This window comes from Suricata suricatta, chromosome 1, assembly GCF_006229205.1.
Source record: "Suricata suricatta isolate VVHF042 chromosome 1, meerkat_22Aug2017_6uvM2_HiC, whole genome shotgun sequence".
In the NCBI taxonomy this organism is placed as follows: domain Eukaryota; kingdom Metazoa; phylum Chordata; class Mammalia; order Carnivora; family Herpestidae; genus Suricata; species Suricata suricatta.
Genome location: NC_043700.1, coordinates 118,201,914 through 118,228,989, shown reverse-complemented (window position 1 = coordinate 118,228,989; position 27,076 = coordinate 118,201,914). Strand labels below are relative to the sequence as shown.

General features: G+C 36.8%; 1 long non-coding RNA gene across 4 annotated transcripts in view; it reads left to right on the top strand.

Annotated features, from left to right (window-relative positions):
* LOC115278510 overlaps positions 1-27,076 on the top strand; it is a 112,868-nt gene that overhangs the window by 19,736 nt on the left and 66,056 nt on the right. For 3 of the 4 annotated variants that reach the window (XR_003902983.1, XR_003903008.1, XR_003902944.1), the window contains one exon: positions 12,569-12,731. The exons of the other annotated variant lie outside the window; for it this stretch is intronic. This is a non-coding gene — a long non-coding RNA (uncharacterized LOC115278510). The remainder of the gene's footprint in view (positions 1-12,568; positions 12,732-27,076) is intronic. 4 annotated transcript variants of the gene reach the window in all.

Genomic DNA, 27,076 nt, shown 5'->3' with positions numbered 1-27,076 from the left:
TTTGTTACTGTTTTTACCATTGTTGATAATGGGTAACTATAAATAAACTGAATAAAGATAACTTTAAAAAAGAAAGAAGGTCTAAGGTAGATACCAGCTCTTTGCATGCCGATATGTGTCCTTCACTTGTTTGAGGCTGGACAGTGGAGGCCCAGTGAAAATATAAGAGGGTGAAATTTGAGAGCTGGAGCGGTAGCTCTATTCTAAATTGGGAATGTATGTCTGGCGACTTCAAATATTAACCACAAGGCAGTTATCAAATAAACTGAAAACCACTGCAATCCCAATCATGCTGCAAAAGAATAAGTTAAAATATCAAATAAAAATGTTCTGATAGACCTAAGTTTTGCCCTTTTTATTTATCTCTTTATATTAAAAAAGTTTATACATGATGACAAGTTATCCATTAGTCCTTCATCTTTTCCCTGGTGGTTCATCCATTCCAAAGCTGATTGAGCACAGGGCCACAGCATGAAGTGTAGTGAACCACTGAACATATCAGAGTCTAGCAATTTCTTTGACTCATGGTGGCCATTGTATACTGTAATGTGTTTAAGAAGAAGCTTCCAGTCAATGTACTTTTCAGATAAAAAGACAGATTTTGCGACATTGTTAATATATTAACATTTCCAAGGTAATACATTTGGAACATTGCTGGGATAGCTTATACAGCCCTGTGTAGCCTGACAGAAAGCTGAAATAGCTTTTTCACATTAGGATTTCATTAGATTTAAAATATATTTATTGTGATTGTGCCTGATAATATTTCAAAGAATTTTGGAAATCCACATACTCCCACAGCATAGACAAAATCACCAAATATTATTTTTAGACATTTAGGTGCTCTTACCATAATTGTTATGTGGAAAGAAAATAATACACTGTCTAGTACTGATACAATTAAAATGCTGTATTTAGCCTGCATGGAACTTTTCTTCTGGGAATAACAGAATGCTCTGTCCTATTTAACATAGCATATGGACATAGCATATACTATTATTGTAGTCTTCTTTTTCTATTAAAATGCTAATGAATAAGAAGGGATTTCATTTTTATTAAGGAGGGTGGAGGTACAAGTGTGGGAGAGTGAATTAAAAACAAACCTACTGGGAGAGGAGATAAGAATTCTAGACATCAGCATGATTCTGCCTCCCACATATCAAACTCAGAGTCATACATCCACAAGGAAGAGGAATATTAGAATACAAAAGAAAACTGAACCCAAACTTATAAAAGAATAGCACACCACTCTGAAAGTCTTCAATAAAAGCAGTTTTCTTGCTCATCAAATAATATTGATATTCATAAAATCTAGATGCACACATAGTGTGTAGTTTTATCTTTTGTTCTTTTTGTCACTTAAAAATTATTTAAGGAACATGTAATGATACCAGCATTTTATTATTCTGGGCTTTTCTCACCACATCTCTGTATTTTCTTGCTGACTTGCCTATGGCTAATTCAATATTCATTACTGTCTTCATCTGCCTGCAAAAGTGTTTGTGAACCTGATCCTACCTTCATCTATATCCCAAATCCATACCTCCCTTCCAGGTTTCAGATCTATTCAAGCATTTCTCTTATAGTGCTATTCATTTCCTGGAAAAATGACCTCAGTGTTTTTTTTTTAATCTTTATAGAAAATTAGAAATTAGTGATTTTTCCTTAAAATAAAAATAATTTTGTGCTAACACTCAGCTGAATTATTGGAGAGACTTTTTTTTTATGATGATCACTAACAAAGATAAAGAACCTGAAAGAAACTGTTATGAACAAAGGTCTGGAGGTGATAGGAAAAGAAAGATATTGTAAAGTTGGATGTCCCAGCTGGATTTGTATGAGGAGGTTATGTTTTAAAATCATATATGTACAATGCTTAAGCAATAAAAACTCTGAAAAAAATAAATGCAAATTCATATTTAAGATGCCTACTCAACAGGTAATGTTGCTTTCAATACTTAGAGCACTTAGGCTTCAATTATTCTTTTACCTGTGGAATTAAAGATTTTTTAAATACAAATAAAAAACCTTGCATGTCCACATGGATGTCATCTGGATGTCCCATAGACTCAAGTAAAGAAATGCCTTTTCCATATTTTCTCATCGCATTTGAACTCTCTTGGTGGACGGTATGTAGATTCATTCTTGCTCTCAAACAAGAAAACTAAGAACCATTTTACATGAATCCTTACTCCATAGCTGACCATTCAGCAAATCTCTATTACTATCAATTACTTTCTGTTACTTCCTATTCCCACTGCCATTTCCTTACTGAGAAATCATCCATAATTCATCCTACTGCCAAAAGACCCCTAAAACTGAAGTCTAGTCTTTACTTCCTCATTGCCAGAGAAGACATCTACCCCTGTCATAACCACAGCTGAAGCTTTTTGTAATTTAACCTCCAGCTCTCAAAACCAATCACCATAGACCTGGTGCTTACATATCACCTTATACTTCATGAAATCTGATTTTTGCCCAATTTCCTATTGATAATGTTTTCTTTATACTTTCTTATTTTTGTACTACTTTTTTTTTTTTAACCTTTTTCCAAAGTATTCTCTAGCCCTCCTACTTACAGGAAAAAAATACAGTTAGCATCCAACTGAGGCATTACATTGTTTAGGAAATCTTTGCAGATAATACCTCCCACATGTGTATTCGCACATCCTCTATCTCACCTTTGTACAATGTATATTCACTTATGTTTGAATTTGTCACTCTGTACACACACACAGCAGCCTTTCCTAGAATGAGTTCCTGGAAGAAGCATATAGCGCATTATTCATATTTTTGCCTTCACATTAAAACAAGGTTGAGAAACAAAATAAGACAATTCACAGGAAAATGTGATTCATGTATGAGAGAGATAGGCAAATGTTAGTGTATTGAAACTCTAAAGAATGGCAGAATGACAGTATCTTAGAGTAGAAGGAACAATAACTATTGAAAGCTCAGTAGAGTATGATTTTAAAACTTGATGCTGCCCCGTTTGGGTCACAACCGTTCTGTGAGTTGATGTATTAATAAGCCCGTCTGCATATTGCTGACTTAGCTAAGATAAGTGAATCCCTTTCTTCCTATATCCTAGGATACTTTCCAATAGTAATGAGGATAGAAAGGCCCACAGTTAATGGACTATTCAAGATTTTCTGGCTCTGATGGATTGGACCCTTGTATAAAGCCCCTCTCGAGTGCTCTCTCAGGTTTCATTTTAGTTCTATCTCATTTTTGGTGATCCTTCTCCCCTCTTGTGACCTCCTCCAAAAAAAGTCTTGTTTTTCATTTTCATTTTATTCAGTGCTGCATTCTTATTTTTCATAGGCATATTTTTTGGTTGACTTAACAGATGGCAATATGTTTTAAGACTTAACCTATTTAGAAGTAGTTAGGAAACATGGCACTATTTATAGGTAAATATGAGATTAAATAGGAGAGCCACTCAAATGAGAACATTTGCACATTTTTGTCTACATTGGAACAGTAGGAAATTGAAAAGGTTGTGATATAATTACTGAAGATTTCAATGTAACAAACTGATTACAAAAATCCACACTTGATAGGTGGGTTATTTTCTGTTTCTCATCAGACTAGGTTTTAGAATTAAAGTTTTGAGTGACTCAAATTATTTAAAAAAATTAACTTAATTAAAATGCTAGTTTCCAATAATGCCTGGCACATAGTATGTCCTATATTTGTTTTTACTGAATTAGTAAATGAAACAAAGTGTTTCATGTTTTTCATCTCTGTCTTTACCACATCCAAAAATAAGCATTTAAAAATATTTCTTATTCTAGAGTTGCAGTTAAAGATAGCAGAAAAGTAACGATGTCAGAAAAGTGCCTTTGTCACATCCCTTAATTATTTTAGATTCCCAAGAAACTTTCAAATAATGACTATACATTTTCTCAGAAACTTTAATACCCCAAAAGTTCCCCATTCTTAAGTTAGTTCATTTTAACTAAAATTTGTTTTCAAAGAAATATTTTGACTTTCTTTTGGACACACTATAAAACTACTATTAACTAAGAATCTAGTACTTGACAGTGAAACTATGTATTTTTTAATTTAAGGATTTGCTGTTGTCAAGTATATAGTCCATCTATCAGTTACCTATTGATCATTTATCTACCATCCATCCACCCACCTATCCAAATGTAAGGACACAGGTCTAAACCAAACAGATTCCATGACAGGCTTTAAGTTTCCCCTCTGATCTAGAAGGCCTAGGTTTCAGTTCCCCGAAACTAACAGGCAATTACACATTGCCTAGAGCAAGAGAGACCACCTTCACAACACCCAATCAGGGAAGGCCAGCTACCACTCCCCACATTCCTAAGGATAAGGCCTGCACATGGGAACTTTAGATAGGACCCTGTTACCTAATGTTAAAGTTAACCCGATAGTCGCCAAACAAGACCCTAGGCTCGCCCTGTAATTGGTTGATTTTAAAGGTACTCTAAATGTTGTAATTGGATCCTGCCAAAAGTAACGAATGCTCTAGACAATGTGAATGGTTAAACCTGCTGTCAATACTATTGTGCAATAATGATTGGATCCCTGTACCTATGTCACAATTTTTTGTAACCCCCGCCTTCCCAAACCCCATAAAAGCCCTGCTCAGCCCTTGTTCAGGGCTCACAGCACAGACCCACTGTGTTGGTGAAGTCTGTGAGCCTGAGTCCGAGCCCGTAATAAAGCCCTTTGCTTTTGCATGCGTGACTTGGTCTTTCTAGCGGTCTCTGGTCTTTGGGGGATACTGAGATCTGGGCATAACACAAACGCACACACTCAGTACCTGTTCTGTAAAATTGGTGAGTCATTCCTGAAGATAATATAATAAATCAACATAGGCTTTGTCCTAAAGACCTGACACTCTGATAGATTAGATAAAAGGCCTATATAAACATAATGGCAGGAAATCTTTGTTAAATAGTGCAATAAATGTAAAGATTAGGTGCTATAAAAATAACAAGGGTAAACTTGCAAACGGAAGAATAAAGGAAATTCAATAGAGGAGAAAGTACTTGAATTTGGCCATTTTTATAAAAAGCTGTGACGGAAAAGAAACTATGGGGAGTTAAGATAGGAAAGGAAGATCATTACAAATATGAGAAACAGACTGGTGTGCATAAGTGATGTCATTCAGGTTGGCTGCTGTGCATTGTGGGTTGTCCAGGCTCTCAACAATAGGGAGAAAGTAAAGTTGTGACAATGTTTAGGGATTATCTCTTTGAGACTTTCTCATTATCATACTTGGGCGGATTTTTCAAATGCCATCTCCTTCAATTTTATGTATATGTGTTCCTTTCCTTCTTTCCCTCACCCCAGTCAGATGTTTATATTAATAACATTATTCAGAAGTTACTTCCCTCTTTATCTGTGCTTCCTGCAGACAACGGAGTGACATGGGGTCGGGGGATGGGACCCTGCAATTCATTTCCCCCAACATTTTGAAGCAACTCATTTTAAACCTGGCAGCATTTCTTTGAAGATCTATTAAGAGTCTGAAGCAGTTGGAGAACAGAAAAGAGGTCCTGAATTTAATGGACTAGTGATTTTTAGAGATGTAGAATTCATTCAGGAAGAATAAAAAAAAATAATAACAATTTTGAGATAGAATGAGAGTGTTCCAGGATGTACGGTTTACCAAGGAAGTTCTAAGGTCATTATATTTTTTTTAATCAAACATGCAAAATAACTGATTCATTCATTCATTCACAAATACTTATCAAGTACTTACCATGTGCCAGAAAGTGTTCCAAGCAAGGGAGATAGAGTAGTGAAAAAAGCACAAAAATATGTGTCTCTAAGCCTCATGAAGCTTTAACTGAAATGGAGAAACTCAACCAATAAACTACAGAGAAATAATCTTTATCTATGTCAGTGATGGATGCTATAGAGAGACATTTTAAAAGGTAAGGGGAGATAGTATAAAGTGTCAGAAATTCTTTCTCTCTCTGTATCAAAACTAAACTTAAAAAATAATAATTAAAAAAATGGTGCCTGAGTGGCTCATTGGTTAAGCGGCCCACTTCAGCTCAGGTGATAATCTCACAGTTTGTGAGTTTGAGCCCTGTGTTCGGCTTTGTGCTGACAGCTGTGTGCTGACAGCTCAGAACCTGGAGCCTGCTTTGGATTCTATGTCTGCCACTCTCTTTGCCCCTTCCCAGCTCATGTTCTGTCTGTCTCTCTCCCAAAAAGAAATAAACTTAAAAAATAAAGTATCAGAAATGATAATTTGAAATAGAATGTTTGGAGAAAGTGTCTCTCACGTGGTGATAAGCAAACCCTTGAAGATCATGAAAGAGTGAGACCTAGTGAAAGAATGTTCTAAACAAAGGTGTTATAATTCCAATAGCCTTTGGTGGGAGCAGCTGGACTTAGTTGCTTAGAAAAGAGCAAAGAGGGAAATGCATCTGAAACCAAATGAGAGAGACAGAGAAACAAAGAAAGGGAGCATTAGAGATAATGGCAAGAAGGTAACACAAGATCCTGGAAGCCTCAGAGACCATGGCAAAGGTTATGGCTTCTATTCTAAGTAAAATAGAAGCATTGGAGGGTTTTTAAGAAGAGGAATGCCAGGATCTGACTTAACATTTTAAGGGGTCACCTTGCTTGAGAATAGATGATGGTAAGCAGAGAAACAGGATAGGTAGTTGAGGGCAGTTTTGAGAGAGAAGAAATTTGGTAGCAAAATGAACGGTCTACAGCAAGAGTTCACAATGGAGGGGTGCAGGTCCCAGAGAAAGAGCACTCAACAATTCAGATGCACACAAAGCACTGTCAGTTTTGGTCTTAATTTAGCTCTAATAAAATATGCAGCATGAATAATGAATATGGATGCATGGATATTAATAAAATCTACATTCCTTAAATGCATACTGATTTTATAAAGAGTTTCATATCATTATGAATTATCTTAATCAATGGATTCTAAAAGAACAACTACTACAGTATAGAGGACCTGTAATTTTTGTTATTGAAGTAAGTTTTATTTTATTAAATTCAGAAGTCACTGTGCTAAATATAAGGACTTGACCTGAGAATGAAATTTTTTTTCATCTTCAAATGGAAAGCATGAGAAGTGGCCATCCTATGGGATAAGGCAGTAGATTGGTGTATTTCCTACTACATCTTTTGTATCCCTTTTTAGGGAATTAAAGGTGATTGTACAGGGCCAGCGATACCAACAGGGATCCTGGGACGTTTGGCAGAGGTGTCACTGCTGTTGAACCCCATTTTCTTAAACCTCAAGTATGGTAGCACTGGAAGTCTTGGATTTTTCCCAAGGCAATAAAATATGTCATTTAGAACTAACCTATAGTCCCTCCTACCTACAATAAAAACTATGTTATAGTTATAACGATAACTGTACTACACAAATATGAGGAAAGCATTTACATTAAACATACACACATGTGATTGTACATAGATATTGAAAAATTATTATTATTATTATTTTCCAAACTATGCTTTGTAGCTTTTTGAGGACTTTAAGAATAAAATATATTTTAAAGTGGTGCTCTGTTTAGCTTTCCAGAATTGTCAGAAAATTGGTATGCCGATAATAAACAGCCCTGGATAAGCATCATTAATTTTTTTCAGTTTGAGAAAAACTTGCTGGAACACTAAAAGAATTTACTAAATTAAACAAAAATAATCAACCACTTTATTATTTCTCATAAAGATGTAGACATAAGTATGAACTTCCAGTAATATTTAGCTTGTGTCCTCAGGTTTTTGGTCAGAATGAAGAAGTTGCATTTGTTTACAGTTTCATTTTGCCGTATTTCCAGCCTCTACTTTTTGCTAGCATCCACTAAAATAAATCACGCTGCAACTACTATCAATATATTTTTGTTTCCTCCGAGAGCCCCCTTTACCAAGGCATGTCCTGTATTTCAAGGTCAGTGCATTAACGACAGCACATTACTCTGGCGATTCAGTCCAACCCCTGAGCTTGCAAAATGTTGAAATTTTGCTAAAAGCAATTCTTGACTTAATTGTAAGTCTTTGGCCGGTTCAGGCTCAAACGATCCCATCTGCGTTTGCCAAATTGGACTGTGCAGAAAAAATGAAGCTCCTTTTAAAAACTAGGCTGTATTCCACTTTGCTGTAGGAATGGCCACAGACCACGGCTCTCGCTTCTGCCTCCTGAATCACTTATGGCACAACACAGGGTAATCCTTCCTCTTCTTGCTCATGCTCCCTTTTTGTCCCCTGACACTGGGAGCTTTTTTATTTGTCTGATATTTCCACTCCGTGATCAAATTAATTTATATCCACCCCTCAATTTGTCTTCTTTTAGAACTCCGCTTTAATTAGAAACAAATCTTTGTACTAGATAAGCAACAGAGACGGCAATGCTGGGGAAAAGGTTGAAAGGAATCTGTCCACATTATTTACCAAATGGTTCACTATTTCCAAGCGGCTGATGACAGACCAGTCATCAATCCAAATTCATTTCCAGAGAGACACATAAAAACTTTACTGCTTAACAGAGCTCAAAATATCCACCTGTCTCTCCCACAAAAGTGCAAACAGAGACTATTCTGCTGATGCTGGGGATCTTCTCTAATCGTTCACACTGCGTTATCACCATCTGATGTTCATTATGGTGTTGATGTTTCTAATTCTTGTTTAGACTGGGAGTCTTTATTACTTCAGGTTTGGGTAGTAGAAATGTTGGGACAAACAAGCCAGGTCATGGGACATATGGATGCGTGTATGCATGCCTGATTTTGTGGATGACAGTAGTGGACTCAGCAAGTTCAAACTAAAAATGCAGTCACATCTATGCTGTAAAAGGACTCGCTCACTTTTACTCCTCACTAATAGGAAGTTTGTCTTTCTCTTCTTGAGAAACCCCTCTCCCCATACTGAGAGCACAGTTTAATAAGGGGTTAGTCCATGCTTCCACAGTCAAATGCTGAGGAAACTGGAGTCTGATTCTCCTGTTACCATCACAGCTTCTTGCTGCTACATGGTGTGTGACACAGCCTCGCTGAGCATGGTCACCTCTCAAAAGGCAGTTTTTCCCCCCGGAAGTAGACCCAGATGCATACAGTCAACTGACCTTTGACAAAGGTGCAGAAGCAATACAATGACACAAAGACAGTCTTTTCAACAATTGGTGTTGGAACAAATGGCCATCTACATACAAAAAAAAAAAAATGGATCTAGACACAGACCTTATACCCTTCAAGAACATAACTCAGGGGCGCCTGGGTGGCTCAGTCGGTTAAGCCTCCGACTTCGGCTCAGGTCAGATCTCACGTTCGTGAGTTCGAGCCTGGCGTCAGGCTCTGTGCTGACAGCTAGCTCAGAGCCTGGAGCTTGCTTCTAGTTCTGTGTCTCCTTCTGTCTCTGCCCCTCCCCCTCTCATGCTCTGACTTTCTCTGTATCAAAAATAAATAAAACATTAAAAAAAAAAAGAACGTAACTCAAAATGGATCACAGACCTAAATGTAAACATAAAAAAAATCTCGTAGAAAATAATATAAAAGAAAATCCAGATGACCTTAGGTTTGGTGATGACATTTTACATACAACAGAAACATAATCCATGAAAGAAAAAACATAGGAGCTCCACTTCATTAAAATTAAATATTTTTGCTCAGCAGAAGACACTTTCCAAGACTAAGAAGGCAACCCAGGTTCGGAGGAAACATTTGCAAGACATGCCTGATAAAGGACTGTCAGTCAAAATTTACAAAGAACTCTTAAAATTAAAAAACAACAACAAAAACAACAAAATAAAATTCCATTAAAACATGGGCAATGGCCTTAACACCTCAACAAAGAAGATCTACAGAAGTTAAATAAGCATATAAAAGGACGCTACACATTATATCTCATCAGGAAATGCAAATTAAAACAATAATGAGGTAGCACCACACACCTACTAGAAAAACTAAAATTCAGAACAATGGCAACACCAGACGCTGGCGGTGATGTGGGACAACGGGACCTCTCCTTCATCGCTGGTGAGAATGCAGAACAGTGCAGCCACTTTGGAAAACAGTTTGACATTTTTCTAGGAAACTAAACATACTCTTACCAGATCATCTAACAATCATATTTCTTGGTATTTATCCAAAGGAGTTGAAATGTTATGCCCACACAAAAACCTGCACACGGATGTTTGTTTATAACAGCTTTACTTATACTTGTAAAAACTTGAAAGCAGCTAAAATGTCCTTCAGTGAGTGAAAAAAATTATGAATAAATAAGCTATGGTACATCCAGACAATGGGATATTGGTCAGTGGTAAAAAAAAAATTATAATAATGAGATCTCAAGCTCGAAATGATCATTTAGGAAACTTAAATGCACGTTACTAAGTGAAGGGAGTGAATTGAGAAAGCTGTGTATTGTATGATTCTAACTACATGAAATTCTGGCAAAGTCAAAGCTATGGAGACAGTGAAAAGATCAGTAGCTGCCAGTGGGTTGGGGATGGGAGGGGAGGGATAAATAGACACTGCATAGAGGGTTTTTAGGGCAATGAAATTACTATTTATGTTACTTTAATAGTGGATACATGTCATTATACATTTTTCCCAACAAATGGATTATGCAACACCAAGGGTGAATATTAAGGCAAGTTAAGCACTTTGGGTGACAATGATGTGTTAATATAGGTTCATCAATTATAATAAATGTATCACTCTGGTAGGGGATGTTGATAATAAGGAAGGTCACGCTTTTGTGGAAACAGGAGGTACATGGGAAATCTCTGTACTTTCTACTCAATATTGCTGTGAACCTAAAACTGTTCTAAATAATAATCTCTATTTTTAAAGGCAGGGGGTTTTTTTGTTTTGTTTTTTGTCATTTTTTCTGTTTGTCAACACATTCACCCATCAGGTGTCATCATGACACTCAGAGGGCAGTAAACCACAAGGGCTGGTCTAGCATCCACACCTCTTCATTTGAGACTTAGGGATCTCCTTCCTTCCATGAGATTCTAACCTAGAACAGTTAAGGTGATATTCTTCTTTAAAGAACTCTCTTACCATGAGTCTAAGGTGGGTTTTTTTTTTTATAACTCTAGTACATTAAAGCTGTGTTTGTTTGTGCATGTTTATCAATTCATATCTAAAAACATACACTTACATGTTATATATGAACTCATTCACTAAATAATTCAATCCATCATGTCACTTGCATTTTTGGCAATGAAGCAGTAGCATTATAATGCGCATAATACCACAAGAGTTGATGTTTCCCTTTGATTCCCATCAACAGAAACAACTGATTATTGTAGTACTCAAATATGTGTTTGAATTCTTGAAGGGCCATCATACACCACATGCAACACTGGGTGCCAATCTTACTGATATACATTTTCAGTGCAGCGATCTATTTTAAATTATTTGTGACCATTAGATGAGAAGGAACATGTGCAGCAAAATTAGATCTTGTCTAAAACTCCAGTAATGACTTTACAAAAAAATATTATGCTGTGACACATTAGGCTTTTATACAAAGTGAAATCACTGTGCTGGAACCATAGACATTTAATAAAAATAAAGGAAAACCTGTTAAAGGCAAATGCCCTAGTATATAGTAATATACTTTCACCTTTCCTTGCAATTTCTCCTCTTGGCACAAAGAATACTGATGCTTTTAAGTGTTTTTATGTAGCAGGCAGAATGGATTTTTCAATATATCCTGATTCCCAGAGGCTTTACAGGTTTTGCAAACCTATGGGAAACCATAATTTGTATAAGTGTTATTTTTTTTATATGAATGTCATTATTCCATAGAGATGGCTCACTGAGTGGTCAGAGTGTTGCATTTTCTTCTCTGTGGTATAGTCAGAATCCAGTTCTAAAGACTAACGAGTTGAATAAATGAAGAACAGTATGAAAATTAGCAAAGCAGAGAAGCCCCTACTGAGGGAGGAATAAATGGTCTCATAAACTGTGAACCAGTGCAGTGTATGAGGCCCCATACATGCCTAAGACACTTGCTAAAGATTGTTTCTTCTATCTCAGGATTCTCTATTCCATTTTATATTCCAGTATCAGGGAGTTCCAATGTCGTTATTTGTGATACGAAATAGGGTAGCTATAGCATAGCTGACCTAAGTAATGGTTTGAAACAAATTTACTACCCACCCCCCACTTCCATTTATGGGCCACTGTGTTGATGGCTATTATGAACTGAATCATGGCTTCTAAAATTCATATGTTGAATCTTATCTGGAGATAAGTTCTGTACAGACATAACCAAGTACGACAAGGTCATTAGAACAATGATTTTCAAATATGATTGTTGTCCTTCTAAAGACGGAAATTTGAAGGCAGACATGCATACAGGGAAAGCACCATGGAAACACAAAACCACCTACAAACCAAGGAGCAATACCTTAAACAGATCCTTCCTGCACAGCCCTCAGAAGGTACTATGCTTACAACACTTTGATTTCAGAATTCCAGACTCCAAAACTGTGGCACAGTAAATTTCGATTTTTTTAAGCCACTCAGCTGGTGGTACTTTATTAAGGAAGTCTCTATAAAAAAAATCCCAATATCTACAATGTGACATAATTTTCTAGGTGCTGAGGAAATAATGAACATGATTCACACCCTGAAGGACTTTCCCAGGAAAGAGAAGAAAGATAAGCACACAAACAAATGAAATCATCGTGATATTTGCTACTCAGAGGAATGTCCCAGACATTATAGGCACATGGAAGAGGAGACTCCAACTCAACAAAGGTAACCAAGGAAGTCAGGAATTCAGAGCTCAGTCTTCAAAATCAAAGAAGATTGATGAATATAGAAAATAAAAGACAGTCTGTAGTGTAGACAAGATGAATTATATGTGCAGAACAAAGGTGGTATATAGAGAGAGTGCAAGTAGTGGGGAGCAAAGAAAAAGAGAGAGAATATTAAACAGGCTCCATGCTCAGTGCAGCCTGGCATGGGGTTCAATCCCACAACCCTGAATCATGACCTGAGTTGAAATCAAGAATCAGATGCTCAACTGACTGAGCCACCTCAGGATACCCTTATACATATTTTTATCAATGAAATTTTTCCTAAAACTATTACTTACTTATATTTCAATTACTTACTTAAGAGGAGCTCTTTTACTTAAGACATAGATTCCAAATTTTTCTGAGAGTAAAATAGTGTATTTTATAAGATGTATTTAGCAACTTATTTGATGGAAAATTAGAATCTCAGGGGTCAGGCTTGGGCCTTATACCAATCAGGACAGGCTACCTTATGAAACAAACTTCAACAATCAGATACACTAGCTATTCTGAAGTAACAGGCAACCCTACAAATCTCACAGGTTTAAAAGAATAGTAATTTATTTCTCTGGATACAATTGTACCAGCAGCTACATGGTTTATGAATTAAGTGACCTACAACATTTCTACTTCCATGTCATTGGTGAAAGCAGTTTACATGGCCATAACTAAGGAGGAGGGGAAGAACATTCTCCTCAGGCATCCAGAAAAAAGAATAGAAACATTTGTGAGCAGCAGGAGAATCATCTACAGAAACAACTCCAATATTTCAGTTACTTAATAGGAGAAAATATATATTTCTCCTGTCATGATATCAGATGGCTTTGGTCATTGGGTTGGCAGTGTTGGTGTATATGTGTGTATATGTATTCTCAAGTGATCTGTCTACACCATTAGTGGGAGCCATCAGCCTCTTGCACATTTTTGCCCCACTCTGCTCCAACATCTTTACTCCAATATTGGTTTGGGAGGAAGAGTAAGGACCACATATAGAAAGATTCTGTGGCCCAGGGCTGGATGTGGAGAGATCTGTTCTGTTTATATTGCATTGGTCCAAATGCAGTCATTCAGCCACACCTAACAGCAAAAGAATTTGGGAAAGTTCTCTAACTGAACAGATTTTTGGTAGCCATTTGCAGACTAGATGGACTCCAAATCTGTAAGCCAAAATAGCTGACTGCCACTTTGTTATGATTTCATACAAAGTAGGTCCTTTAATAGAGACAAAAGGTCATTGGTCATTTATTTTAAAAAAATTACCAAAACTTCTTAACAATCTGTGTTTAAGAGGTCAAAATATTTTTTCATTTATTTGTTTCTTCTTCAATTTCTTTCATAAGCTTTCTATAGTTTTCAGTGTACAGATATTTTATCTCTTTGATTAGGTTTATTCCTAAGTACTTTATGATTCTTGGTGCAGTTGTAAATAGGATCAATTCTTTGGTATCTATTTCTGGTGCTTCATTATTGGTGAATAGAAATGCAACTAAGTTCTGTACATTCATTTTATATCCTGTGACTTTGCTGAATTCGTGTATCAGTTTTAGCAGTTTTCTTGGTATAGTCTCTGGTTTTCCAGGTAAAGTATCATGTCATCTGCAAAAAGTGAAAGTTTGTCTTCTTCTTTGCCAATTTGGATGTTTTTATTTCATTTTTTCATGGATTTGAAGAACAAATATTGTTAAAATGTTGACACTACCTAAAGCAATCTGCACACTCAATGCAATCCCAATTAAAACTGTACTAACGTTCTTCTCAGAGCTAGAACAAACAATCATAAAATTTGTACAGAACCAGAGATGGCCCCAAAGAGCCAAAGCAATCTTGAAAAAGCAAACAAAGGCTGGAGGCATCACAATCCCAGACTTTAGCCTATGCTACAAAGCTGTCATCATCAAGACAGTATGGTATTGGCACAAAAAACAGACATGTAGACCAATGGACTAGAATAGAGGACCCAGAATTGGACACACAAATGTATGACCTACTAATCTGCAATAAATCAGGAAAAAGCATTCATTGGAAAACAAAGACAGTGTCTTTAGCAAATAGTACTAGGAGAACTAGACAGCAACAAGCAGAAGAATGAGACTGGACCACTATATTACACCATACATAAAAATAAATTCAAAATGGATAAAAGACTTAAATGTGAGATAGGAAACCATCAAAATCCTAGAAGAGAAAACAGGGAACAACCTCTTTGACCTCAGTCACAGCAATTTCTTACTTGACCCATCTCCACAGGCAAGGGAATTAAAAGCAAAAATGAACTATTGGGACCTCATCAAGATAAAAAGCTTTTGCACAGCAAAGGAAACAACTAATAAAACTAAAAGGCAACCAATGGAGTGGGAAAAGATATTTGCAAGTGACATATCAGATAAAGGGGTAGTATCAAAAATCTATAAAGAACTTACCAAACTCAACACTCAAAAAACAAATAATCTAGTGAAGAAATGGGCAGAAGACATGAATAGACATTTTCCCAAAGAAGACATCCAAATGGCTAACAGACACATAAATGTTCATTATCACTCCTCATCAGGAAAATACAAATCAAAACCACATTGAAATACCACCTCACACTGGTAAGAGTGCCTAAAATTAACAACTCAGGAAAGAACAGATGTTGGCGAGGATGTGGAAAAAGGAGAAGCCTCTTGCATTCTTAGTGGGAATGCAAACTGGTACAGCTACTCTGGAAATCAGTATGGAGGTTCCTCAAAAAATTAAAGATTGAATTATCCTACAACCTAGCAATAGCCCTACTAGGGATTTATCCAAAGGATACAGGAATACTGATTCATAGGGGCACATGTTTATAGCAGCATTATCAACAATAGACAAATTATGGAAAGAGCCCAAATATGTCTATCAATTGATTAAAGGATAAAGAAAAAGTGGTATATATAGGTATACACATATTGTGTATGTGTATACATATATACAATGGAATACCACTCTGTGATGAAAAAATGAAATCCTGCCATTTGTAATCATGTGGATGGAACTAGAGGGCATTATGCTAAGTGAAATAAGTCAGTCAGAGAAATACATATATCATATGTTTTATTCATATGTGGAAGCTGTGAAACATAACAGAAGACCATAAGGGAAGGGAAAGAAAAAAATATATAGTCACAAACAGAGAGTGAGGCAAACAGTAAAAGACTTTTAAATACAGAGAACAAACTGAGAGTGGAAGGCAGTGGGGAAATGAGGTGGAGTGGGGAAAATGGGTGATGAGCATTAAGGAGGGCACTTGTTGGGATGAGCACTGGGTGTCTTATGTAAGTGATGAATCACAGGAATCTACTCCCCAAACCAAGAGCACACTGTATACACTGTGCATTAGCTAATGTGACACTATATAATAAATAAATAAATGAATAAATAATAAATAAATAAAAAGAAGTCAAAATAAATTAGCAAAATGTGAATTATCAACTTATTGCTTCTGATTGAAGAGAAATATTCTTGTCTCTTTCAACTACAAACCTTCCTGATAAACTGAGTATGTAAAGAGAAAACCTCTTATTTATTGAAGTAATTCCATTTTTATTATTAGCAAAACATTGTCTGCTACAAAGGTCTTTTTAACTCTGGAGGAGACTATATTTAAGGGATAAATTAATATATGTTTTCTTGTGCAGAGGGTCAGAAACCAGATGAAAGAGAAGGCCATTTTGTTAAATAGTTTTCTGGACTATTATACTCTTAGCAAAGCAGGATTGAAGATTTGCTCATTTCTACTGAATGAGTATGAGAACGTGGAACTATTGTATATAATAAGTGTTATTTGAGTAATTCCACATGGCAAATTTTGTCTAGTCTCAAAGGCAGTGTGAGGACCATTCTCCTATAGCAAATGTGATAAGAAAATGAACATTCTCTAGTATTTGCTATTTTTTGATTATAACAGACTTTGCCTTAGAATGGACAGGGCTTCGATTTTCACAGAGTATACTAAAATATATCTTGAGGTTACTATTAACAATTCAGGGATGCTTGTAAGAAAATGTGAGGGTATTTCTCTGTGAATTGCTCTGCACTCAGGGTCCATATTAATTTTAGATATTACACATAGCTCCATTCAGGGAAACTCACCTTATGCATATCTGCTTTAGGCTACAATTTCTATGGGAAACAGTTCATTTCATAATTTTAATATAGCTCCAGATTATTAAAATTAGAAACAGTAGCAACAGTTTTTTGATTGTATAATCAGATGAAATAAAAGTCTTGAGCTTACATCGAGATTTCATCAGAGATATTCAAAGTATTTGCTAATATTAATCAGTTGCATAATAGTTGATTCTGCAGGGCACAGATAAAGAGATTCCATCATGAATCTAGATATTCTTTTCATTCTACATTCTTGATGTTGATTTTAGGAGAAGATAGATGTTTTATTATGTGGCTGTACCCTACTCAAACTAGCATATTTCTAATTGTAAATTAAAAAGTCGTTAAAATGAATATTTGCCAACACCATGTTTTGAGAACCTACTCTTAGCTGGGCATTGCTTCAGAAACTAGGCACAAACAACCCTAGTGACTAAGTACTAAATAGTTCAACTATAAATCTTAGAGAAATGGGGAACTAAAAATTAATTTCCAAACTCCATGTAAGTATTAACTGACACAGGGATTGAACCCCAGGTCTGAATGATCACCATTCCTTTATCAATCACACACACACACACACACACACACACACACACACACACACACACACGTACACACACCGTTATGACTGCCAATATAAAATATGACAGGCAGCTGAGGAAGTTAAATGAAACAAATACTGGTTTTATTTATTCAGTGTTGGGAATTAGACCTTTCAAAGGTAATGACCCAGCAGTCTGCAGTACCTCTTGGGATCATCAACTCTTTGGTAACACTATCAAGGCTTCCCATGCAATGCCTTCACTGGTGTATTTTCTTATCTGGAAAGCCTCTTCCACTTCTCTGCCTGATAAACTTTCACTCTTCTCTTCTGTTTCTTCACTTTTTCTTTTAATCCTTTGAATAATTCATTGCTCCTATTGTGTGTTCTCTGTAGTTTATATCTCTTAGAAAATTGTCACATTATTGTTTGTGATTTAAATGTTCATATTCCCACTTGGATTGTAAATTCTTTGAGGAACTCCTTAGTGCCCTTCACAATTGTTGCTCCCAATTGGTGCGTTAGTGAAAGTATGATAAATATCTTTCATTTAGATGAATTGAAGGGATAGTATGTTGTGGTGGAGAGAACACTATAATTGTGTGTCACTTAGTTGGACCTCCATTTTGTCTTCTATAAATTGAGGATGCTGGGCTAAGTAACTTCCATTGTTATTTGTAATTAATTGTTGTTTGATGAATCTAAGGACTATCTTTCACTACCAGTAAGAAGCATACATAGAAATCAACTGAGAGATATGACCATTTGTTATATTTATATTTTTTATTTCTGTGGCATCAAGCATAGAAATCATACCTTCTCTATCATGATTAAAGTCATGTCTAGCTGTAGCATGGGGAAGGAGAAGTAATTTCTGCATGTAATTCTGATGTCCTTTTGCTGTGATAATTGAGAATCCATCCATTGAAAATAAACTTTCTACTATAAGTATATATGTCTATTGATGTTCCTTATCAAAGTTGCATTTTAAGATATATAAAATTATTTCCTATATTGTTATACATCTTAGCATTTAAAATAAGGTGGATCAGAATGTAATTGTGGTCAGAATCTTATGAGTTCCATCCTTGTATTGTCTTGCTCAGTGAACTTGGGCAAATCATATAAAACTAAGAGCCTGTTTTCTACTATGAGTAGGTAAAATGACAAACGAGCCAGATCTTCTATAAGTTTACTTCCAGGTCGAATGTCTTTTGGTTTTAAAATTACATTATGTAGATAAAAATGTTAGATGATTCCAATTTATTATTTTAGATTTCCTTTAAAATTATATTATAATTGTTTGCTTTGAAAATGAACAGAGTAAAATTCATATTTCCATTCATTTTGTCAATAAGAATACAGATATATTGCAGATGACTTGACACACATACAGCAGAAAATAGAGCTTCACCTAAATGACCGAAAGTAAATAAACCATAATTACTTGCCATGTACTCATCTAAAACACTTGATTTCAAGAGCTCCAGGGCAGGGGGTGAAGGGTGCAATAAAGTACTTGTTGTTTGCCCAGAGTAATGTATTAAATACATTAAAATAATTATTTTCCCCCTAAGAACAAACCTCATACAGTGTCTGGCTTTCAAGGTCCTTTCCTTATTCCATAATGGCAAATCTTCAACATTCTCAAAGAAAGACCATAAATTTGCAAGCATAAATATGAAATGCTTCTACAAATATGCTTGCAACCCTATTGGATAAAAGATCTGTCCTTGGTTCATTTTAGCAAGAGGCTAATTTGACCCTGAATGTGCTGTCGAGGAAGTTCCTGCTGTTGATACTCAGGTGAACAAACTGGACGCACAGACAGTAGAGTGCGAAGACACCAAGGAATGAACACTAAGGGGACTTACTATGTAGTTTTGTTACCTAACCAATGCAGCATTTACAGTTGGTGGTGACAGATAAGTGGTAATATAAACAGCTTTTTTTTTTCAATTAGCACAAATAAAGTTAAGGAGGTTAGACAGTAAGGAACAGGGAACCAAGGGCCAAAAATATTTTCTACACTAGGTTAATACCAACTTTGCTAAAGTGGCTCTTGTAAGAGGTATTTATACGGCAGTATAAACCGTATTAGTGACTCTAGTTTTAAATTCAAAAGCTTTGGTTAATATGACTGCCTGCATTCAAAGCAGAGCTCAGTGCCTAAAAGCTGGTCAATAAACATTTTAGTACTGCTCTTTTCCAGTGATCTGAATTCAATAATGTTACCTTTCCAGAAGCTGCAAAATGGAAAGTGAGAGAATGATTTATGAAGCTTGGCTATGCATGGCCAGTTAAGAAAGCTTTAACTGATGCTTGCAGGATTCTCTTTAATGAAGTACAAGTTGCCAAGATAAGTTTAGGTAAATGAAGCCTCTGTCACATTATGTTATAGTGAAAGAAATGACAGAGATAGCTCAGCAGATGGAGGTTCGTGCAGAATGGTGGTGTCAAACAATGTAGTCTAGGTAACTGCACAAAGATGGAGCAGATGCATTAGTGTTATTACTATAAACAAGTTCATAATACCACAACACATTCACGGAATCAGTTCAAATTAAGCATAGCAGCTTTCTTTGTTTAAGTTGTCACTTAGCCCGCACGCAGGTCATAATACCCAGCCATCAATTCCTTTCAAGTAAAAGCTCCCATATTCAGCACCAACTCCTATTTAGGTGGTACTGTTAACCTTAAAACCCCTAGTGTCTTGCCTTTTCAATAATTTAAGGCGATGCCTGAATACTTTGTTGAAAATGTTACTTTCAGGGCTGTGATTTAAATGACTGAATTGTCACCCCTTCCTATCTCCAGTTTTCTCAGTCTGAATGCAAACTGGAATGCTGAATACAATGGATGGGGGGAACTCAGCTGTGTCCCCCGAGCAAAACAATAGGGGCTGCGGCTGGAAATTTAAGATGTATTTGTGATTTCAGTTCAGAAAGGTCTGGGGATTGACTTTGCCTGAAAGGAGTAATTGCCTTTCATCCATCTTGGAGTTCCTCTCTGGGAAATGCCGGAGGCCTTTCCACCAAACCTAGGCACCGTCAGGATGGCAATTGTTCAGTAACACTTGACATTAACTTTGCCTAACAAATAAACACCAGATTTCCCTTCCAGGTTTCTTTTTATGTATATTTTCTTAAAACCCCACAATAACAAAAGTAGAAAAGCAGGTGTAAAAAGTACACACACACACACACACACACACACACACACACACACACATGCTGAGGGGAAAAAAATAACACCAAATTAAAAACCGAGTGTGCTGGGTAACCATCCTAAGAAAGTACTCAAACTTTCATTTCTAACAATGAACAGAGAAGTCCTTCCAGGACTTGCTTATACTGCGCCGTGAGCCGCAGTCAGCGATGTCCGGACCGCTCTTCTCTCAGAGGCTTTGAGAGCAAACCCCTGAAGAGAAGCGGTGAGGCTTTCAGGACCGCTGTGACTTTCACACAGTTACCTTCACACAACTGTGTTTTTGAAATGGCAAACGGTACCTGGTGAGAGAGTATACAGTGTTAATTGTTCTATTTAAAAACTTTATTTCTGTACATTTTCTTAATATCTGATTTTTAAAATGTAATTTTTCTGTACTACTCTGACATATTCTTATCCATACTTTCCATTTTTACTTTTTCTTATTTTGAAACTTGGGCATTGGAACCTCCAAATCTTTTGATTACGGGTAGGAGTAGAAGGTTGCTGATGAATGTTATTGTAAGGACTCAGGTCTGAATCAAACTGACTCCATGACAGGCTTCAAGTTTCCCCTCTGACCTTGGAGGCCTAAGTGTCGGTTTCCCAGAATCATTAGACAATAAAAGGGCACAGATTGCTCAACCAGGGACCACCCTAGTGACACCCAGTCAGAAGCGGCCAGCTAAAATGCTTAACATTCCTAAGGGCAGGCCTAGAGATGGAAGCTATAGATAATCACTTATTGCTTAAGGCTAGTTACACCCTACATGAGGGTCCTGGGTCCACTCTGTAATTGGTTAATACTCTAAATGTCGTGATTGGGTCTTGCCAAAAGTAACAAACACTCTGGACAATGTATATGGTTAAAGTTACTGCCAATGATGTTATGTGAATATGATTGGATCACTGTACCTGTGTCACAATTTCCTGTAACTCCCCCTTCCCAAACCCATAAAAACCCTGCTCAGCCCTTGTTCGGGGCTCTCAGCACGGATCCACTGCGCTAGTGAAGTCTGTGAGCTGGAGCTTAGGCCCAGACAGCCTAAGCCCGTAATAAAACTGCCCTTTGCTTTTGCAGGCGTGACTCGATCGCCCTGGTGGTCTCTGGTTTTTGGGGACGATATTGAAATCTGGGCATAACATTATCAATGGGAGTTTGGATCTAGGTTTAGCTACAAATGACTACATGAGAAAACAAAAATATGCCATTTGCAAATCAAGCATTTCTCATCACTGATCGACATCAAATAAAGGACCATTTGAAACAGGATAAGCAAAGTAGTTCAGAATATTTCATCTGCAACATAAAATATTAGAGGAAAGTAAATATCCAAGTTCTAAAACAGAACAATTGACACATATAAACATTTCACTATCCTGTCTCATTTCCAGTTTTTTTAAGCCCATGGCCCAATTAAATCATTAGTTGGTTAATTACAGGTGTCATGTATCTTCTACAACGAAGTTCCCCCCCAACCCCAAATCATTTAAAGAACCTAAATGCAAATGCCAGCGCAAGTAAAGAAAAAACAAATCTTCCAGCAGGGTGTGTTCAGGGACCAGTACCATGCACTCCGGGCTCCCACATGTGTCTCAGAGGCCTCCAGGTCCCACCCACCTAACCACGCTCCCCTCTACTAATGTGTCACACACGCCTGTGATGAACGACGCTTCATCATCTCCCTCATACACGACCACACCAGCGTATTAGATACATTCTCGACAGGAATATGGCCAAACCCTTTTTGCTGCGGGATCACCTTATTTCTGTACTGATATAGGCACAGAGGTATAGGCCAGAGGGTTTCAGTCAAGTCACCCTGTGCATCTGAATAATGGGGATTAGGTTGGAAAATATACTTTCTGTTTCCATGTCCATTACAGTGACCTTGGAACAGTACTCATGCGCTACAACAAGACTCTCCAAACTTACTGATTTCCCCTCTCAAGGCTCTTGAGTCCAGTTGCTGGGAGACTGTTGGCATCAGTCCCTGAACCTTCAAATGCTGTCACTGTGCCCTACTCCTCATGCAGCTTTCTCTGCTTCTGTTGCGTCGGGCTTTTTCATCCCCCTGAACTCACCAGGCTCTTCCACTCTGGCATTTCAATTAGGCTCTTATTTTGTTGGAATGAGTCATTCTCCCTTCACCTAATTATCCCCAGGAATCTTTCTAGTCTCAGTTTCAACTTTTCTTCAACTTCTATGACAATACAGACAAAGGTAACCCCTTCTGTATTTCTTCTTCAGAGCAATCTTAAGAAGAGCAATTAATTTTTTAATTATTTTAAATGTCCATCTTCTCCACTAAACTTTAAGCTTCATAGTGTCAGGGGAAAACGTTTGCCATACTTACTGCTGCATTTCTAGTCCTATGGATTCACTGAGTACTTAAGAACATTTGAGGGAGGAATGAAGAAAGGAATGTACGCATAGATAAATTAGTAAAATGGTCTTTACATATATGAACACATTGCTTTCTCAACTTTTTAAAGATTAATTTGTACTTTCCCTAAAAATTTGAAAATGCTCATTAACCTGCACTCTTTACTACAGTGAATGTTAGTGCTTTTTTAAAAAAGGTTTAAAGTAAAAATATGTAATTTCATATGTTTGTTATTGGTTTGTTCATCTATTTATGTTCCTAGTATGTATAAAATATTAATTTCTCTAGTCATTGATTTTTTAATCTTTATTTGTTAAGAATATTAATCATTCATTATCAATTTCTTGCAAAAATTTCATCTCAGTTTGTCGTGTTCTTTTAATTGTCATTTTAAAAGACTTTATGTTTTAGGGTAGTTTTATGTAGTAGAGGCGTTGTAGAGAAAAAATGAACAGAAATTTAGTAGAATTCATTTATGGCCCGCTCACATCCACCCCATTTACCCTGTTATTAACATCCTACAGTAGTATGGGACATTTTTTATGATCAATGCATTGATATTGATACGTTATTAATAATTAAAATCTATGCATTAAATAGGTTTCTACAAATTTTACCAGCCATACAATGACATGCATCCACCATTACAGTATCACAGAGAATCTGGCCAAAAAAAGTTCCTCTCCTCCACTTGTTTTTTCCTTTCCTTCCCTTTCCTCCCTTCCTGGTAAACTGGAGGATTATGGACAGGACACCTGTCATTTTCAGCTTTGCTTTGTTTGAACTATTACACTGAATATGGAAGTTTTATATTTTCTGTGGTGAAATCTGTCACGTGAGAATTTCCTTCCACACACCTAATCATTAAACTTAATAAGCTATTCCAATGGAAATGATATTGTTTTTGTATCCTATTTACTATATTCAAGTAAGTTTCCTAATTAGAAAATAAAAAACAGCTTAGGAGCAGGAACTGACCATAACACACACACACACAAAAGTGCCCAAGTAGGGACTATGTTTTTGTACACAGCACAGACCCTGGAATTGTACCCAAACATATTTATTGGTAAGAGCACCATAAAGAGAGCACTTCAGACATATGAACAGAGTGAATTACTGATTTTCTTGAGATCATCTTTTCTCCCTCTGAAGGACTAACTAGCTCAAAAGTTTCTTTAACTCTCTTTTCTGAGCTGAAACACCTAAATGAAATCCTAAAGAGCTTTTCTTATAGTGGTAATACTGAATATATAGGTACTCAGGCTTACAGGCATCTGAGTATCTTTGACAGGGAAGGATTTTAAATAAAGGCGGGCCATGCTGTCTGCTGGCTTGCCTTTCTGAGTCCTCCATAACTTTGGCGCCTTTTCTTTGGAATGTCTAAGACCCACCCTATTAGTCACTCCCATTTTGGGCACTATCGCACACACTCTTGTAATTGTTTCATGTATATGCCTGTCTTCATTGCAAGAAGAAGAGCTCCTTGAAGGCTGAGGTTATGGCTAATTCAGACTTACTTCTTCATTTTCTAGCACTCCATTTGACATAGAGAAAGTGTTTTATACCTTGGGCTCTCCATCTGAAATGACAAATATAATAAAAATATGAAAGAAATACTGAAATACATTAAGCATGGACTGAATTTCATTTTTAGTCATTGGCATTCTTTCAAAATATTCATGTAACATCTTCTATTGCAATTCTCTGGCTTCTCAAGAAAACTAAAGAGGTAAAAAGAGAGGCAATTATGTTAAAACAAAGCAAGAGTGTTTAGGAGAGGGTGCTAAATTCATTATTTAAGGAATTATGCTTCCATGACCATATTTCTATCTAGCAGTTATGCTTCTTTCAAACTTGCTAATTTGTTAGCTGCAGCTTGACTAGGGAACATAAAAGGATCCTTACACATTCCTGGAAAGTATGATTATCATGATACAAAAACATCATAGTTCTAAATATCACTGTTTATATTAGACTTGTTATAACTCATAAACCCAGAGATTTTTCTTTATTTCTCTAGAGGAAAAGCATGCCAAAATACACTGCATTTAAAAGATGCTTTATTTTTACTGGCATTTTTGCCTTTAAAAAATCTCTAGCTTCCTATGTCTGTACCTATCTACACACTTACAATACCTGATCTGATAGGCATGGGGTTAAATGGCTCTTTTGTATTACTTCATTAAATCCCTACAACATATCTATTGTTATTGTTTTCATTTTACAATTAAGAAAAACAAAGCTCAGTGAGACTTAGTTGCTCAATGTCACATGGACAAATATGTACTAAACCATGGATTCTGAATGGATGAAGCCTAACTCAAATGCCTTTGAAAAAAATGACTTCCTATTTGACTAAAAACCAATATTGCCTGATTGTCCAGCATAAGCTCTGACTTAATAGGAAAATTGATAAATTTAATATTGGTTAATATACTAAATCTATAGCACATGGAGTGAAGATATATCTTTTGGCTACACAGAAAATGTCCTAATTTCGTTTTCAGTGAGGTTGGAATACTACATATTTCTCTCTTCATTTATTTCACATATTAAAATTATCTCTTTAAATCATCTCTGTTCAGGCATATGTGGGATTTCAGTGTAATGATTACTAGTTGTGAGCACCAAACTTTGACTGTGACTTCCTGCCTTGAATGTCAATTTTGCTACATAAGAAGCTTTTGACTTCAAGCAGGTTACTTCCCTTTTTTTGTGCTCAATCTCAATATCCATGTAAAAGAATAACAGTAGCTCTTACTCTGTAGTGTTGTTTTGAAGTTAATTTAGTTTTTATATTTAAAGTGCTTAGAGGGGCACCTAAGTGGCTCAGTTGGTTAAGCATCTGACTCTTGGTTTCAGCTCAGGTCATGTTCTCATGGCTTGTAAGTTTGAGCCCCAAGTTGGGCTTCACACTGAGAGTGTGAAGGCTGCTTGGGATTCCCTCTCTCCCCCTTTCTCTCTGGCCCACTGCTGCTCTCTCTCTTTCTCTCAAAATGAATAAATAAACTTTAAAAAAATGCTTAGAATATTGTCAAAACATAAAAAAATCAACAAATCTAAGCTGTTTTTCTTATTCACAAATAACAGCTCCTGTTGTTGACTGTGCAGCAGGTGTAGAAGTAGGAAAGGACAGAGAATAGGAAGCAGAGAGGAACACAAAGGGGACAGAACACTTCAGCAGGAGGATAATTCAAGGAGACCACAGAGACACAGATACATATATTGTAACTGTTTTCATATCCAAATGTCCCTGCCCCCCAGCAATGACTGTGTGGTACAGCCCCTCCCTAAGGGATGTGGTGGAGGCCCTTTCAGAACAAAGGAAGGCGATGTGCAACATGGCCCAATCAACTCCTATACACATGTGTATAACTCTGACACAACTCTGTAACTTGGACTATGTCCAATCAGACTACATGTGTCACCATATATGGGAGATAAAAAAAAGTAGAAATTGCATAAAATGCTACAACCAAGTTCACTCGGGGTTCAGTCTTTTGGGGTATGAACCCACTGAGCCCATGCTGGCATGGTGAATAAAGTTTATTCCTAGACAGAAAAACCTCAGTGCACCTTGTCTCTGTGAGAATCCTGCTACATTCTTGGTGACTTGCATTCAGGATTTGTAGCCAGTGAATTGCCACCTATTTTGTAGCCATGGTGTGAACCTTGGAGGGAGAAGTGACTTAATCTGGAGCCAGGGAACTACCTGATCCATAGGAAACTAGCCCCTCCCATTGTGCCTGGGCAAGGACCTCAGCTGTACAATGTAAGCCAATGCAGCCCAGGAACCAGTTCAGGGAGTGCCACCCATCAGACTGGTAAGAACCCGGGTTCATTTTTGTAGACCTGCCCTTAAGAGGCAGAAGGGGAACCTGATCACCTCCCAGAGTTGCCTGAGTAGTTCCATAAGAATAAGGAATGAACCCACAACTCCAAGGTACTGGGTCCTAGGTGGCTTGTTGGAGTCATTGTGTGACTGTGTGTGAATGAGATGGACATCAGATTCTAAATGTATGGAAGGGCTTCTCC